Source organism: Dysidea avara, chromosome 6, assembly GCF_963678975.1.
Source record: "Dysidea avara chromosome 6, odDysAvar1.4, whole genome shotgun sequence".
NCBI lineage: Eukaryota > Metazoa > Porifera > Demospongiae > Dictyoceratida > Dysideidae > Dysidea > Dysidea avara.
In genome coordinates, this window is record NC_089277.1 from 31,555,915 (window position 1) to 31,571,469 (window position 15,555).

The 15,555-nt window shown below is 35.9% G+C and overlaps 1 long non-coding RNA gene across 1 annotated transcript; it reads left to right on the forward strand.

The window, feature by feature from the left end:
• Window positions 1–228: 228 nt before the first annotated feature.
• On the forward strand, window positions 229–4,324 carry LOC136257961 (uncharacterized). The gene is made up of 3 exons (XR_010702463.1): window positions 229–2,486; window positions 2,535–2,635; window positions 2,684–4,324. It is a non-coding gene; the product is annotated as an uncharacterized lncRNA (long non-coding RNA).
• The last annotated feature ends 11,231 nt before the right edge of the window (window positions 4,325–15,555 follow it).

The window sequence follows — 15,555 nt, forward strand, 5'->3', positions numbered from 1 at the left end:
AAAGTAATCTTGCTTTACTACCACCTGGCTTTCCAAGCCGCAGCACATTAGTTACACTTGACTTTGGTACATTGAATTCTGTTTCAAATAGCGAATGAACCTTTTCGTGATCCTTAGTGGAAGACTCTTCACCCATATTATGAACAATAACTATGTTCTTGATCTATTTATTCATCAATGATTTGTGCAGGAGTGTCTTTCATTACTGAAGGTCTGGAATCACCAGACGTTTTATTCGTCTCCATTGGTGCGTCAGCTTGTGCAGGTCTTGAAGGCCCTCTTAATAGTTCAAGACTCTCAATAATTGGCTTTACTAAGTTTTCCATCATGTTCTTAAGTGGTTCTGTTATTCCATTAATTATGGTATTAGCAACCTCACATTCATTAGTAATACCTTGAGGGCCAGGTGATTTACTTTTGGAATTTGAGAGCTTAGTGAGCATTGTAGATTCACATACTGAACAAAACCAATGAAGAGATTACAAACTTATTAAATAGGTAAAACTTAAGAAGGATGTGCATAAATGCACGAAAACCTGTAACTTGAAAGCCAGCACCGAAGCTTCGAATGTTCGAACATTTTATTAGCGAATATTCGAAGGTAAATTTCAATATTCGTCCCAGCCCTACTCTATAATATTAACAGTTCAGAACTCACAAACTCTAGCTATAATTGTTATTTTGCTATAACACTTTATACATAGTACTAAACATTGTACTAGCTGCATGTCTGACCCTAGAAAAACATTCATTTTGTCGAGAGTAACATTATTCCTAATACTGTAGTGCATTGTTACTACTCATCAGGAATCACTTCACTGTCCAAAACAGGTTAGCAGGAGTTATATACATAATGTCACAGAAATTTTCCCAATTATGCTCCATTATGCTAGGTGATTAATTTATGCTTTTCATCACATATTATGCCCAAAATGATGCCGACATAATCAATACAAGCCTACTTTATTCTTATTCCAATTAATTGGTTAGCTATATATGTACAAGAAAACTAATGACACATGTAAACACAAGAAAAGTACATACAGTACTGTATGTACAATACTGTATGTTTTATAACTTGTCTTGGAGAAGTGTAAACATTGGAAATTTAAAACTGAAATTGGTCCAAACATTATCTAATCAGTACCTCCTTACATATTAAGCACTAAGTATCATTAAGTGTTACCTTAATTTACTTTTTTTCCATTGTAAAATAATTTTTGGAAGCAAAATTTGTCTGAAAATCTCTTGCACCAAAATTTTTACACAAGATCAAACAACTCTAATAGAGCAGTTGGTATTATACAAAAATATATACTTTTGCACAAAAATAAAGCAAATTGCAGTAGTTTATTTCACATGTTTAATAATGTACTGCACATAAAATGTTTTATCTACAGTATTTTGGTGCTATCAGACACGTATACATGAATAGACAGGTACTTATCAATTGATGTATGTGTGGGACATTGAAAGGACTATTTGAAGCACTAGAAATTGAAAAATGAAATTGCGGGGTCAAAGCATATAAATTACTAATAATGAGTACCTCTTTACAAGGACCACCTTTATATTAAGACCACTTCTAAGAATCATGACCACATATAAAACAATCTCAATGATTAGTCTGGATAGATAATTTAAAAAATACTTCATGGGGCTGATGTTCTTTAATTTCATGAATTGATGTGTAGTACATACATTGCAGAAACACCAATGAAAACAGCACATGGTCACAATTTACAAGACCATAAAGTGTGTTTTGGGACCATCATACTGACTCATGAGGATATCTAGTTAATTACATTAATGTACATAGCCTCACATGGCTATCTTGTTGGTTAAAGGGTCTGGTGGATTAGCTTCGTGCTAGTCATTTCTTTGCTATGATAAGATAGCTAGCTAGCTATAGTACATACGATTTGAGATGAATCCTGGGTTGTTGATTAAGAAGCCATACAAGATCATAGGCTTTAAACATGATGTTCGTGATGTATTTATTTGTAAGCTCATGTTACAGGTGCACACTTAATTGTTGAGAATATGTCATCCAGTGCAGCATCAGCGAGTGCGAATTAAACCCCCTTGGAAAGAGGTTAAACAGCCAAACGAAGCATCTACTTATGAAACTATGGGAGTACCTTAAACAAGGAGCAAAGAAGTGTAATTTTTCTGCCAACATCAAGGAGAGAATCTCAGAGGTCACCAATAATACCTTCTTTGCTGGGTTTTGGCATACATTATGCCACAAAGGGATTTCAAAGATATCCATTGTAAGAGTTAGAATGGAGTACCACAAGAAAGGCGGCTTATCTATGCCAAGTAAAGGTACAAAAAGCACTTTGCACAAGCCTGCTCAATTGAATCGACAGGTACAAATGTTCACAAGTCTGTGTTGATGCAGACAGTTTCAACCGAGATGCCATCAGATGGAAGATCCATTCATTTTAGGAAGGAAAGAAAATCTATCACTCTGAAAGATTTTGGTAAGTTAAATTTTGAACCCTGGAACTTTGTCACATACTCCGTCTTAGGCCAAACTTAAGAACGATGGTGTTTTCTCTGGGGGTAGAACATAGCTTAAAAGAGTGTTGAGTGATATGGGATTTAAGTACAAGACAATTAATGACAAGAGGTTATCATTGCAACAGTTTGTGCTTTATGTCACTACACATATACACAGGGTATACTATGAGCAGCCCTGCATAGTCCATCAGCGTCATAAATATTTAACATGAATGAAGTGCAACAGAACTGAAGGAAGACCAGTTGTGTACTTGGATGAGACTTGGGTAATGAAGAACGTCTAGAGCAATTCCTCATCCAAATCAACAGTGATAGCGATGACTCTTCTACTACCAGCAGCAGTGGGTCCAAGTCTTCTGACCTTACTTCATATGATGTAAGATTGTTTGATATTTGCAGCAATGGTGTTGCAACTTGATGATGCCTCAGGTAACTGGGATAAAACTCTGTGAAGTACATGAAAATACAGATGAAGTGTAAGTGTGTGCACTTTGATAAAAAAAATATTATTGCTTTACTATGCTAGCAGAAGTTGAACATACCATCCCTTGTATATTTGATCAGTGCAGGAGTGTTTGGAAGTCACTATTGGTACTATCAGCCCAAATTCATACAAACAGTGTTATTTCGTTTGTTGGAAACTTTTAGAGTTTTGTGGGAATGTGACTTCAAAAACAAAATGCTGGCTGGAAAAGTTGTGTACATCTGTGACGAAGTGATGAGAAAAGGATTAAAACGACAATTCACTACATGGGAGTAGAAGATGATGGGCAGCTTTGTTGTAAATGTGAAGTAAAATACATGTTGTTCGGCTCACTTGCAGGTACACCAATGCTGCATAACAGATTTTGAGCTGTTATAATTTGGAGTTTTCTTCTTGAAAGGCTGAAGAAGTTTTTTCCCTGAACATAAGTAGGCCATTTATCTTCTAAATACAATGCAACAGTGGCCCCAGCTCTTCTACTCATGCAACTCTGTTTTACACACACAAAAACTGGTTTATTTTCTTGCAAAAGTGTATTACAGCCTCTTACATAACAGATAGTGAAATCATGTGTGTTGAGTGTGGGAGTGTGACATCTGGCTTCACCACAAACATGTGTCAACATGAACACCAAAGGGCTGCACTTTAGAGGCTTCCCCATAATTTTACAGTGTCATAACTGGAGTTTCTTACAATCAAATGAAGCACCTTTAATACATTCTTAGCTGATTGAGAGGTGCTACCTAACAAGCAATACAGGAAACACATGCAATGTAACAATCGTGAGTTATTAATCAGTTTTGAGGATTCAGCTCAACACGTACATGTGTACATACTATAATTTTGTTAATAACATCACTTCATTATACAGAATTTGGCCATAAAAAGATCTAAACAGTGTACATCAAGTAAAGATCTCATTAACTGAGACCAAATCATAATTATGTTAGTCTCATAGACATCTTAATTAACCAGAGGTGAACACTAGTACCTATTCTACAAGATTTACCCGATTTCAGCTTTTCAATTTCAGTTTTTCAACTTTCGTTTTGGGTGATAAGAATGTAGGGTCTTGTGGTAATTAAGTGACAGTTGTTGACCAAACATCAAGCAGTGATTATAGTGATTACTGTACTACCTACAGGAGTAGCAGCTGATAATGTGACTGGATCTGCAAGAATCCCATATGTTCGCACAAGCATAATTTTATAGTAGAATGCAAAAAAAAATGTAGTATTTATGAAATCATAAAATAATATTTCCGTAAATTTTAAGCACTTTTTCACACTGAAGGAAAGTGATAAATGCTTAAACCTTGATAGCATAAAGCAAGAGAAGTTCCAAAATTTTGTTTTGTGTCAGTCTGCCTTGTGTTGGATGAATGGTTCACGGTCATTTCTTCTCACGTTTTTGCTTTGCCCTGGTCATGGGAAAGGCAGCAATGGATTCACCTGTTCATGGAGAACCCAATGATGAAAGTTACATTTTGGTAGAGACTGTAATTGTAAGTTATAATTGTTTACTTAAGCACCTGTAGTTTATTTTCCATATTGGCATTGTATAAATCGATTTCTGTTGTTGCCACTTTGTAGCACTGTAACTTTGAAGGTTCTTGCCTTCTAGAGATGAAACTTTGGTTGACCATCCCTTTGGCTATCTAGATAAAGAAAATGTAATAAAACGGAATTCGAAAAATGCACTAACATGGGGTTCTTGCAGATCCGGTCACGTATGTTAGCTCCACTACTTAGTAGAGTGTTGACTACCTCCAACTGACTGCCTCACTGCATAACCACATTCACAAAACTACAGACCATATGAAGCAGCTCACACCCACCACCACTTTAAGTCACAACAAAAAACTCATGGGTGGGATGCACCTTTTGTGGTGGTAACAGTGAATATCTAACTTTTGTGTACTTTGCTATTCTCAATTACGTTAATTGTCATCTACTTCTTCATGCCAGGAAACCATACAAAGGCAGTAATTTCCGTATCAACACTTTACTTGAAGGAGTGTATATAGACACAAAGTACCATAGTAGCTGATATACTGTAATAATAGCATTAGACCATGCCCCCTGAAATGATCAGAACACTTCATGACACCACTTGTTGAGGTTACACCCCTCAATGATCTAGTTCCATAGAAAAGATACCACCAAACATAGTAAACAACTTCACACACCCTTTATTATCTGTGGTACCATGCCCCAAACTTAATCTACTGTACAACTGAGTAATGACATCAAGATGCTCTAATATAGCAGTCATGGCAACAGTGTATTTTATAGCTATGCTCTAACAAAAAGGTCATAAGTGGTGGATTTGAGGGGGCCAAGGAGAGCTTTGCTCCTCTGGTCCTTCTCTTTCCCTCCTTGTACTTACAAGACTATATTGGCACTAGAAACAGGAATCATGTATTCACACCATATTCAGAAGTACAGAAAGCCAACAAGCAAATAGAAGAAAACAGTTATATAAAGCAACTTAATAGTTATAAACTGTACACTGTGAAGAAAATAAGATAAATAAATTTGATGTTTTTTTGTGCTAAAGATTGAGATACTCTAATAATAGAGCAGTCACCAATTTAATAGAACAAACACAATTCTATTGCTATTAACTGACAATTTTTGTAACAGTAGCTACTACCTTATTTTGTTTAGTACACTCTACCATCAAACAGGTTGATATAATCAATTTTGTATGCCTTGTAAAGCATGTATTATGTTAGCTAAATAGCTATCAAAAATGCTCCTGAATTCAAGCATAGGAGGGCTAATTTTAAAAGTTTTCTCAGAAGATATCCAACTGGAGTCTTAGAAAGTGTATTCCTTTCATTCATCCAGCTAGCTATACCAGACAAAGTTATGCAAATGAATATACCATAGAGTTGGATTGTTAAGCACATGTGTCTATTAAGCACATATTATTTGTTAAGCTCATACATATTTCTTGTGAATAACCATGACTGATAAGCGCACATGGCCCAATGCAAGGCTTACATGAGACAAAGCTATGCACAGGAAGAATGCTGGAAAAGTAATCTCTCCTTGAGTGCTTATGTCTCTGGCTTTGTAATCAGTCCTCTGAATTGTGATAATTCTTGTCATCATGAAGGATTTCACCTAGAAATGGAGTCAAATATTCTTATACACTAGCACAGTTACCATGAACTACAGTGTACTCTATTACATCGTAGTGATTCAGTGTTAAAAACACCATAATTATTGATTAGGTGTACATGCCTTAGGCCCCTATTTGGTGATTATTAGTTTCTCATCCACCGCCCGCATCCTTCTTAAGCTACCGCATGGTAAGCCATTATTTACTCTGCGCATGCTCAGAAGAACACGTGATACCAAACTGTTACAATTTTTGTTGATGGACGCTACAATGCGCTATATATCACCAGGAGAACTGTTGTTTTCCTTAGCAAATTGCTGCAGTGCCAGTTGCAATCGTGCTCTATCGACTTCATCAAAGCAGGCTTTCAGTTGACTGTCGAAAAACAGTTGGCGATCACAAAAATTAGAATCAACTGGTGAAGGAAATGTTTGTAGTAAGAAAGAAAGACAATTTGGACAAGGTCTGTACATCAGTGTGTTAATAATTATTATAAAATAATGGCATAATGGTAATACCCTCCCGCCCGCATCATAATTAGAAAGGCTGGATGAGAAACTAATAATCACCGAATAGGGGCCTTACAAGATAGTATTATTTTTATAAAAGTTCACTACGAAATTATAAGCGCATGAGCTTAACAACCCGACTCTATGGTAACTTGTGCACTAGAGTTCCATTATTCTCATAATGGAATAAACACTGTTCTATCTTTTGCCCCTCTCATCCCTTTAGCAGTATCTCCTAGATCCGTCTATGAAAAAAGTTTATAAACTAGTATAACAAAAAAATTCTTAAATTAAAAATGAAGTAGGGTTTCAGTGATAAACAGTATTGAAACAAGAGATGTCGGTAGCTATGAGTGAAAACCTCTACATGGTGTTGTAGCAATGTGGGGCTACAATACCAAGTAGGGATTTTCCCTCATAGTTATCATTCTCTTGTTACACTACTACTTTAATAACTGGAACCCTACTTCATTATTAAATCAATAATTATATTAAATTTTGTTGTACTAAATTGTTAACTATATTTGTTAGATCATAGCTATAAAATACACTGTTGTTGTGACTGCTGTATTAGAGTATCTCAATCTCACTACTCAGTTATGCAGTGGATTAAGCTGGAGGTGTGGTACCAGAGATAATAGAGGGCTCGTAAAGTTGTTTCTAGTTTCTGATTTCATCTTTTTTGTATGTAGTCTACAATGTATCACACTGATAGTAATACTACATACACACTGTACAGATATCATGTGATCTGTACTAACAGGTTTAATACCAAATACAACAATCTCAACATAATGTGATACATACACTGGTAAAAGCATTAAGTATAGTACTAGCATCATATAGACACACTTTTTGTAGATTTGTACATTTTAAGATCATACTCTATTAGAATAGTCATGAAGTTAGTTGTTGTAACTTTGAAGTACTCTAATAGAACAATCAAAATGAGATGAATATGAAACACCTTAATAGAACAAGCTCTCATACTTGGCAATATGGACACTAACAGAGAAAACAAGTAAAGATACAGTTGTTTTGTGAAGAATCATAAAACACTGAAACATTCTTAACAGCACATAATAGTGCCATACCTAATTAACCTCAACACATTTACCCACTCAAATTATATAGTGTGACAAATCACATTTAATTGTGGGTTTGGGTTTACAATATTTGGTAATAATATGCATACTAGTTGTGTTCCTGTAAGTGGTACTGCTAACACACTGTACAATACAAAATTTTATTAATTTGTTAATGAGATATTTACATACATAAAAAATCTTTTAAAAATCTTACCTTATTAGTAAGACCACATTTGTGACTGGATTTTGGAAAAACGATTCAAATCGCACATTAGAAATTCGAGATAAATAGTTTTAAAGAATTCAAGTCAGCATAACTTGCCAAGGATAGCAAGCACACTTATGAAATTTTCATAAAAGGTACATCAATCTATTACCTTTCAGAACACTTCCAGTACTTGTAGCTGCTTGCAGAGTTTCCTGCCAAATAAGATAGAAAATCTGAGCAGTTGGACAACTGAAGTAGTATTACGAGTGCTCACAAAGGAGTGGAGGGAGGAGATGGCAGGGAGGGCTAGAGATAGACTTCAAAATGGAGGCAGAACATGATTAGAGTCAAGACATGAGATTACAGGGCTGCGCTGGCTCCTTAATGGCTGATATGTAGCAAAATCAACAGAAAAAACGTCTGGCCAACATTATCAGGCCATTTACCAGTATACCACTGATTCTTGCCAAGCCAGACCCTTCACAAGGCCAGATACTGCCATTCGAGATCTCTATACCACCCAGAAAAGTCGTCTGTTAAAACCAGTCTCATGCAAATAGTTTGAGTAGTACTGAGGGTCAAAACTAGCAGTACAATAGTGTGGCTATTTACTGGTGGTGTTAGTTTGATTTTACCTGATGTGAGATTTGGATCGGTTTTGTAAAATCTAGTCACATTTTAATAATATAGGAGACAAACATGTGCTCAATAATTAGGTCTTCAACATAACTTGACTCATATTTGTAGCACTACCACCAATTAGCACCATTACAGCAATAAACTCATCAGAGGTGGATGTGCCTTTTAACAAATATCTGCCTTCTGTGTTTCCCCATTCCTTTTATCTTCAATTAGTCATCTTATCCTTCATACCAGCTACAAAGGCATTGTTTTTCCATATCAATGCTTTCCTTAAATGAGAGAGAGCATTTATTTAGATTATACAAAATTATATTTGACACGCTTAACGGACTGTAGTATCCTTGTGATAGCATTGGGTAGCAATTATGCAGGGCTTGTAAAGTGACTGTAATGGGCCACACCCAAATCATCTACTAAAAAAAATGTTTAGATGATGCTGCCTACCAAAGTATCCTAGCCTCCGAGAAAAGATTTTGGCTAGTTGCAAATCTCTGACTGATTTATGTACAACCTTACCATACCTACACCCTTACCATACCTACACCCTTACTATACCACAATTTTATAGTTTTATGAACAAGTGTCATGATAGGAGAGAAAATACATACAAAGTCAGCCATGTGACGGTTAATAAATACAGGAAACCAATGTTATTATTAACACCCTGTACACTGTACTTCACTTATAATCAGGTTTTGTAAATCTGTAACTCCTTGGTGGCTCATTTCTTCTTAGTGGGAATAAACACTACTTATTTTCACAGGTTTTTCACAAAAAGGAGACCAAACTACTTTATTGTAAGTTCATTCACTTATTTATAACCAATCATGAAGTAGATTTTTGCCATAAACAAAGAAATGTTCACTACATGTATACACACATAGAAGTATGGATGTCTTCATCAGTACAAGTACACAAAATAATTTGGAATTTTCAACTAGAGTAGGGACCATAGCACATCGATAAAAAGTACTGAAACAAGTTGGAGTAGTCTACGACATTAAATCATAGCAAAACAAAAAGGAGTGTTTTTCCCAAATGTGCTCAAGATACCATAATGGAAATGCATAACACTTCTTATTGTTTTACTGTGATTTAATATCGTGCACTGCTCCAGCTTGTTTCAGTACTTTTTACCGATGTGATATGGTCCCTACTCCTATGATCAACCTGTCACATAGCATTTCAAATCAAGAAAAGCACCTCTGCAATCCATGCATACCGAAAGAAAGAAATAGCGCCCTGCACCCCAGTTATATCAATTATCACCTGAAAAGTGAAGTATCCATTATGCTTCATTGTCAGCTATGTATTTTCAACCCGTTACACAGCAGTACAAATCAAGAACTGTTTGAAAAGCACCTCCGTAATTAAAATAGCCGCTATAGAAAATACAGACGATTTCTATTACAAAGGGAATCCATCACGTGCTAGCTACCACCAAATTAACACTCAATGCTGTCACTAAGATGAATGGGACACAAAGGAGGGCACTGGTAAGTCCATGAAGAATACATTGTACATACTGCGGTATGCCAAAAGGCACCTCTCATGCCGAAGCAATGTCAAACTGTGAAAAAAATCAAGTCTGTATCCTTAGCCATTGTCAAGTTACGCTTTTCTGAAGGAATCAGTCAACTACTTGGTCTGTCAGTTACTCCTGTTAAATAATTACTATTTTAAATTTCTTAGCAACTTGTTGAAAGCATTTCTGGTCAATCTGAAGGCTTGTTTGGCTTAGTTTTGGCTACCTTATCGGCGTCAAGGAAAATTGAGGCTGGTTTTTGGGTAATGTTGTAGGCCATGCCTACTCCTTTGTGATCCTATTATACAATACGTTATATGATAGGCTTGTAAATCATTGTTATTGTGAATTTGCTGACCTCTCTTATTATTAACTCTTGCCACAATGTTATGTGATTGGATTTTGGAAAACAATCCAAATCGCACATTAGAAGTTTCGAGATAAATGGTCCGGTTTTAAAGAATTCAAGTCAGTATAACTTGCCAAGGATAGCAAGCATGCCTATGAAATTTAAACAAAGATACATCAGTCTATTACCTTTCAGACCACTTCCAGTACTTGGAATAAACATGTCTCCCATGATTCATTGAAAGGGCTTCTCAAACTTTAAAATTTGTTGCATCATAACATGTACACATGTAATTCTTCAGCCAAGAGGAATGCATTCAGAGCACTTGTCCTACCAGTTTTAGATTATGCAAGTACCGTGTGGAATCCTCACACTCAGAAAAACATTTCTGAAAATCCAAAATTGTGGGGCTCGTTGGGTGTGTGGCAGCAGGTACAACTGTCATAGTCACACATGGTCAAAGTCATCTAGTGAATGTTGTCATGAGCTTCACTGGCCATCTCTTTCTACTCGTTGGAAGTATCTTACAATAGTTACCATTTATGATGTTTATCACTGCCACATTTCCTTACCTTTTTCAAGCTCCTTTTCATTTACCAATTCTTGTACAAGATCTCACTCCCTTTCGTTACAGTGTAAGCAGTCATCAATAAACTCTTATAGGTTTTCTTTTTTGGTAATGGTATCTTTTATGGAATTCTGTCCCACATGATATTCTCTCTCTTCTCACTTTAGACGAGAGTTGTATAAATTTTTGTAACACTATTTTTTTCTCTTGCTACAGTATTTAGTTATTTGTTCTGCATTGTACTAATGTCCTTGTAATGTTTGTTGTTCTCTGTTTTTGTATCTTGTGTTTTTGTAGGTGTTCCTCCTATAGGCATTTACCTTTTGTAATTACCTTACCCTTATGGTTAAACAAATAAAATAAATAAATAAATAAATACTTGCAGCTGCTTGTAGAGTTTCTCACCAAATAAGCTAGAAAATCTGAGCAGTTGGACAATCAAATTAAGCAGTATCATGAGTGCTGACGAAGGAGTGGGGGGTGGAGGGTGGTAGAGTGGGTAAGGGATAGACTTCAAAGTGGAGGAAGACCTCGATTGGAGTCCAGACTCCAAACACGAAATTACAGGGCTGTGCTGGCTCTTTAGTGGCTGATATATAGCAAAATCAACAGAAAAAATGTCTGGCCAACATTTCTAGTCCATCTACCAGCTAACCACTGATTCTTGTCAAGCTAGACCCTTCACAAGGCCAGACACCGCCATTCGAGATCTCTACACCACCCAGAAAACACGTCTGTTAAAATCAGCCTTGAGTCGTTTGAGTAGTACTGAGTGTCAAAACTAGCAGTATGATAGTGTGGCTATCCACTGGTGGTGTTAGTTTGATTTTGCCTGATGTGCGATCTGGACCGATTTTGTAAAATCTGGTCACATATAAGACTTTGTACAAATCCATATAACTTTCACATGGTCATTATTCATTACACAAACAAGACAAGTGTTAACAAGCTTGACAGCTGACAATGTCACATTAGACTTATTGCAAACATATGGCAGTCACTCTGTATGGCAGCTAATACTTGTTTGGTTGAGGGTGAGCACTAGTTGCATAGGACAATGTACAAAGAGTTTGCCAGCCTACAATGAACTGTATTACAAGCTTCATAAGTTGTTTGTGTAATATTGTTATTGTACGTGAATGGATTGACGTTACCATCTTTTGACTAGTGTGGGGCTCTCTCAGCTTCACCTCAATAAACATCTCAAGGATATTGCTAATTCATAAACACACATTCAGGACATTCCCTAATGTTCTTTCTGATGGTTTATGAAGCCAACAATGTCATTTGCAGTGAATGCTGTTATACTTTTAGTACAATACCATTATAGAGAGTTATAGAAATATTACAGAGACTTTTCAGTGTCAATACAGCCAACATTTTTCACATGTTCACTGTAGCATACATAAAATGTTTTATCCATGTTGGTACTAACAGTCAAGTACATTAATAGTATTATAAGTATGTACGTGTTGAGCTGAATCCTCAAAAACATTTAGTAACTCATGGATGCAATTGCACATGATCTTGAAATAAATTTGGCTCATTTGTAGTGCTACTTGACCCGCTAAAAATATTTCAAAATCTATTGTTTAAATTTCTGACATGATATTACAGCCAATCAGAATTTTAGCCATGATACATTTCCTATAGGGAAGCCATAAAATGCTTACAGCCCTTTTCCGAACTTGTAATGGAGCCAATTTGCATGTGTCTGTTATTGACACCTTGGCTGTCACCATTAATCATATAGTTGACTGAAATGTTTACTCTCTTGAGAAAAAAATCCACTTTTAATTTTTAGCTATATTTCAGAATCCAGCTCAACTTGTACATACTATAGGTACTCATCAATGTGATGTAATGTGTACACAATTGTATTACCAACAACCAGCCTGTGGTCACTAACAAGGTGTACACCTGGTTTAAATAGTACATGTAAATAGTAACATGGTACTTGGGAATTTGAAAAAAAAAGTTATGTAGTTTGTGACAATTAGCTAATTCTTTCTTCAAAATTCCAAACCTTAATTGAGAAATCATTATTTCAAATACACACAACACCAGTATACCGTGACAAATTGTCAACAATGTCACTGTTGTTACTGTATTACACTATTGGTACAACATTACTTGTACAATATTAACTCATCAACACACTACCTGGATCTCATGTTGAATGGTACATTATAATTAATTTGTGAATACTACACTAAATATATAATACTAGCCATTTAAATGATAGCCAATTAATATGTACTAAACATGGCCATATATGGTAACGCTTATGGGAACACTCTGTATACAAGTCAACACACTACACATTGTATCAACTCACCACCAACTTCCCATTCACATCCACACCATTCTGTAGGCATTGTTGTACATCACTGAGTCTGCCATGTATAGCAGCATCACATAATCCATCAATGGTATACTACAGTGTACATATAATGTAATAAATAACATGTCATGTACTATACAGCTACACTACTGGACACAATACACAACATGTTGGGGTGAGTTAGAGGTGTAATTTTTATCCCTATAACAAGTGGATGACTACCCCACACATAATGGGAGATGATAAAATAACATAACATATTGAATACACATGACTAAGGTATCCAAATAGAAAAGTATTAACACACAACACATCCAGACTGTGGGGGAAACTTTTGTGTATTTTGTGATTTTGCTTACAACCATGAATGTTTTTACTGTGAACCTTCATAACATGTATCAACCACAAAAAGTTATCCACCTCAAATGATTACACTGTATGGTATCAATTGTAGTATGAGTGACATTTCCAGAGGTCACTATTTGACATTTGTCCTTACTTGAAAACATTATCTTATATTTAAAGCACCACTGTATGTGTACAGAGAATACAGCAGGAAGGAGTATATCAAGAGGCTAATACAGTATGTAGAGGCAGAGGAAGGTAGAAAATTTGGGAAGGGGGGCTCAAAATTTTTTGAACCGACACTTGTATGAAATGAAGGCTTGTTCATGGTTGCAGGGATTGCAACATTGTGCAAAGCACACTCAACATGCAAAGCATAGTTCAGGGTCTGGGGACATGCCCCCCAGAATATTTTTTGAAAAATAGGTACTACGAGATTGAAACTGGTGGCAATTTTTATAAAGTATTGTCAATTAAAATCTTTCAGGTACAACATATGTACAATGAATCCTTCTACTATAGAGCTGCTGGTTTTGAAACCACGATGGTATTTAATCACGTGATACACTCATAATGTTACACAAGGTAATTATTAGAGGAACTCTGCCTCTCTCATCTGAAAGTTGTGGGGGGTTCCAGCCTCTCTAGCCCCCACCTTCCACCGCCACTGGTATATATGAGGTGAAACCAAGTGTTGTGTTTGCCTCAAGACACTCACTGAGTGCTGTACGTTTCCTACACACAAGTCTTAATGTGTTGTAAAACACTTTCATGGACAAATATTTAATGGATACAAAATGAACACTCCAAATTAAGATGACCAGAAAGCACTTTAAACCAGTTAAAGCACCGCCACAATTGTGTTATGTATCAGTGTGGGATCAGAGTGAAGTAGCCTAGAAGTATTAGACACATGTGCACCAGTCTAGTAGTGTGGATACTGCTTATTGACAGTTCAAACGATATGAAGTAGGTACTGGTTGTTCAGTTAGCAATATTATTTTCTTTCTTGTTTGTTTGTAGGCAAAAAACTTTAGTGGCCAGTGCAGTCATCACATGATTGAACACTATAGTTAAATGCCTTGTGCTTTAATTCAAGATTCTTCCTAGTTGGATATTAAGACACATGCAGCGTTGACATAAAGTAAGTTATATTAGTCAGCAGTGTAGGCAAAGTATGTAGTGATGTATAACACATTTTTAAAATGTCCATACATGTGTATGTGTGTTGCATGACTGTCCACTCTGGCATATGGCAAAAGTCTAGCTACATCACTAGGTAGTGAGTATGTATAGAGAAGGTAAAATTAGTCCAAAATTTACTGTACTGTGTTTTTTTGGTTGAGTCAGAAACTCCACCATTCCATAGAATGATGTAATTTAATTATTTTAGTTCAGATTCTTATCAGATTCTTATCAGATTTATGGTGCTGGTTTTCTTGAACATTTAACTTAATCATTAACCTGAGGTGGACTGCATGCCCTCCTTGAAGTTAATAGACATTTAATTTAACTTCACATAGCCAATAGCAACACATGTGACATAGGCAAGTTGATCTGCAACTACAGTTAAGGTCTTGACTGGGTAAAAATCCACCTTGACTTTAAATGTTTCAGTGTTTGACTGCTTTATTCCTTATTTTCCAATGTGTACTGGCACTTGTACCATAACAAGTGTGGGCTTGCAAAAATAGGGCATGTGTAGCATAAAATTTGCCTACATTTTCAAACTTCCATTACTCAAAACGTTTAATTATATCATGCTATGCTCATGTACTCTTCTGCCGGCCCTTATTAAATGTTTAAATGGCTATTTGATACAAGTTACAGAATGCAAA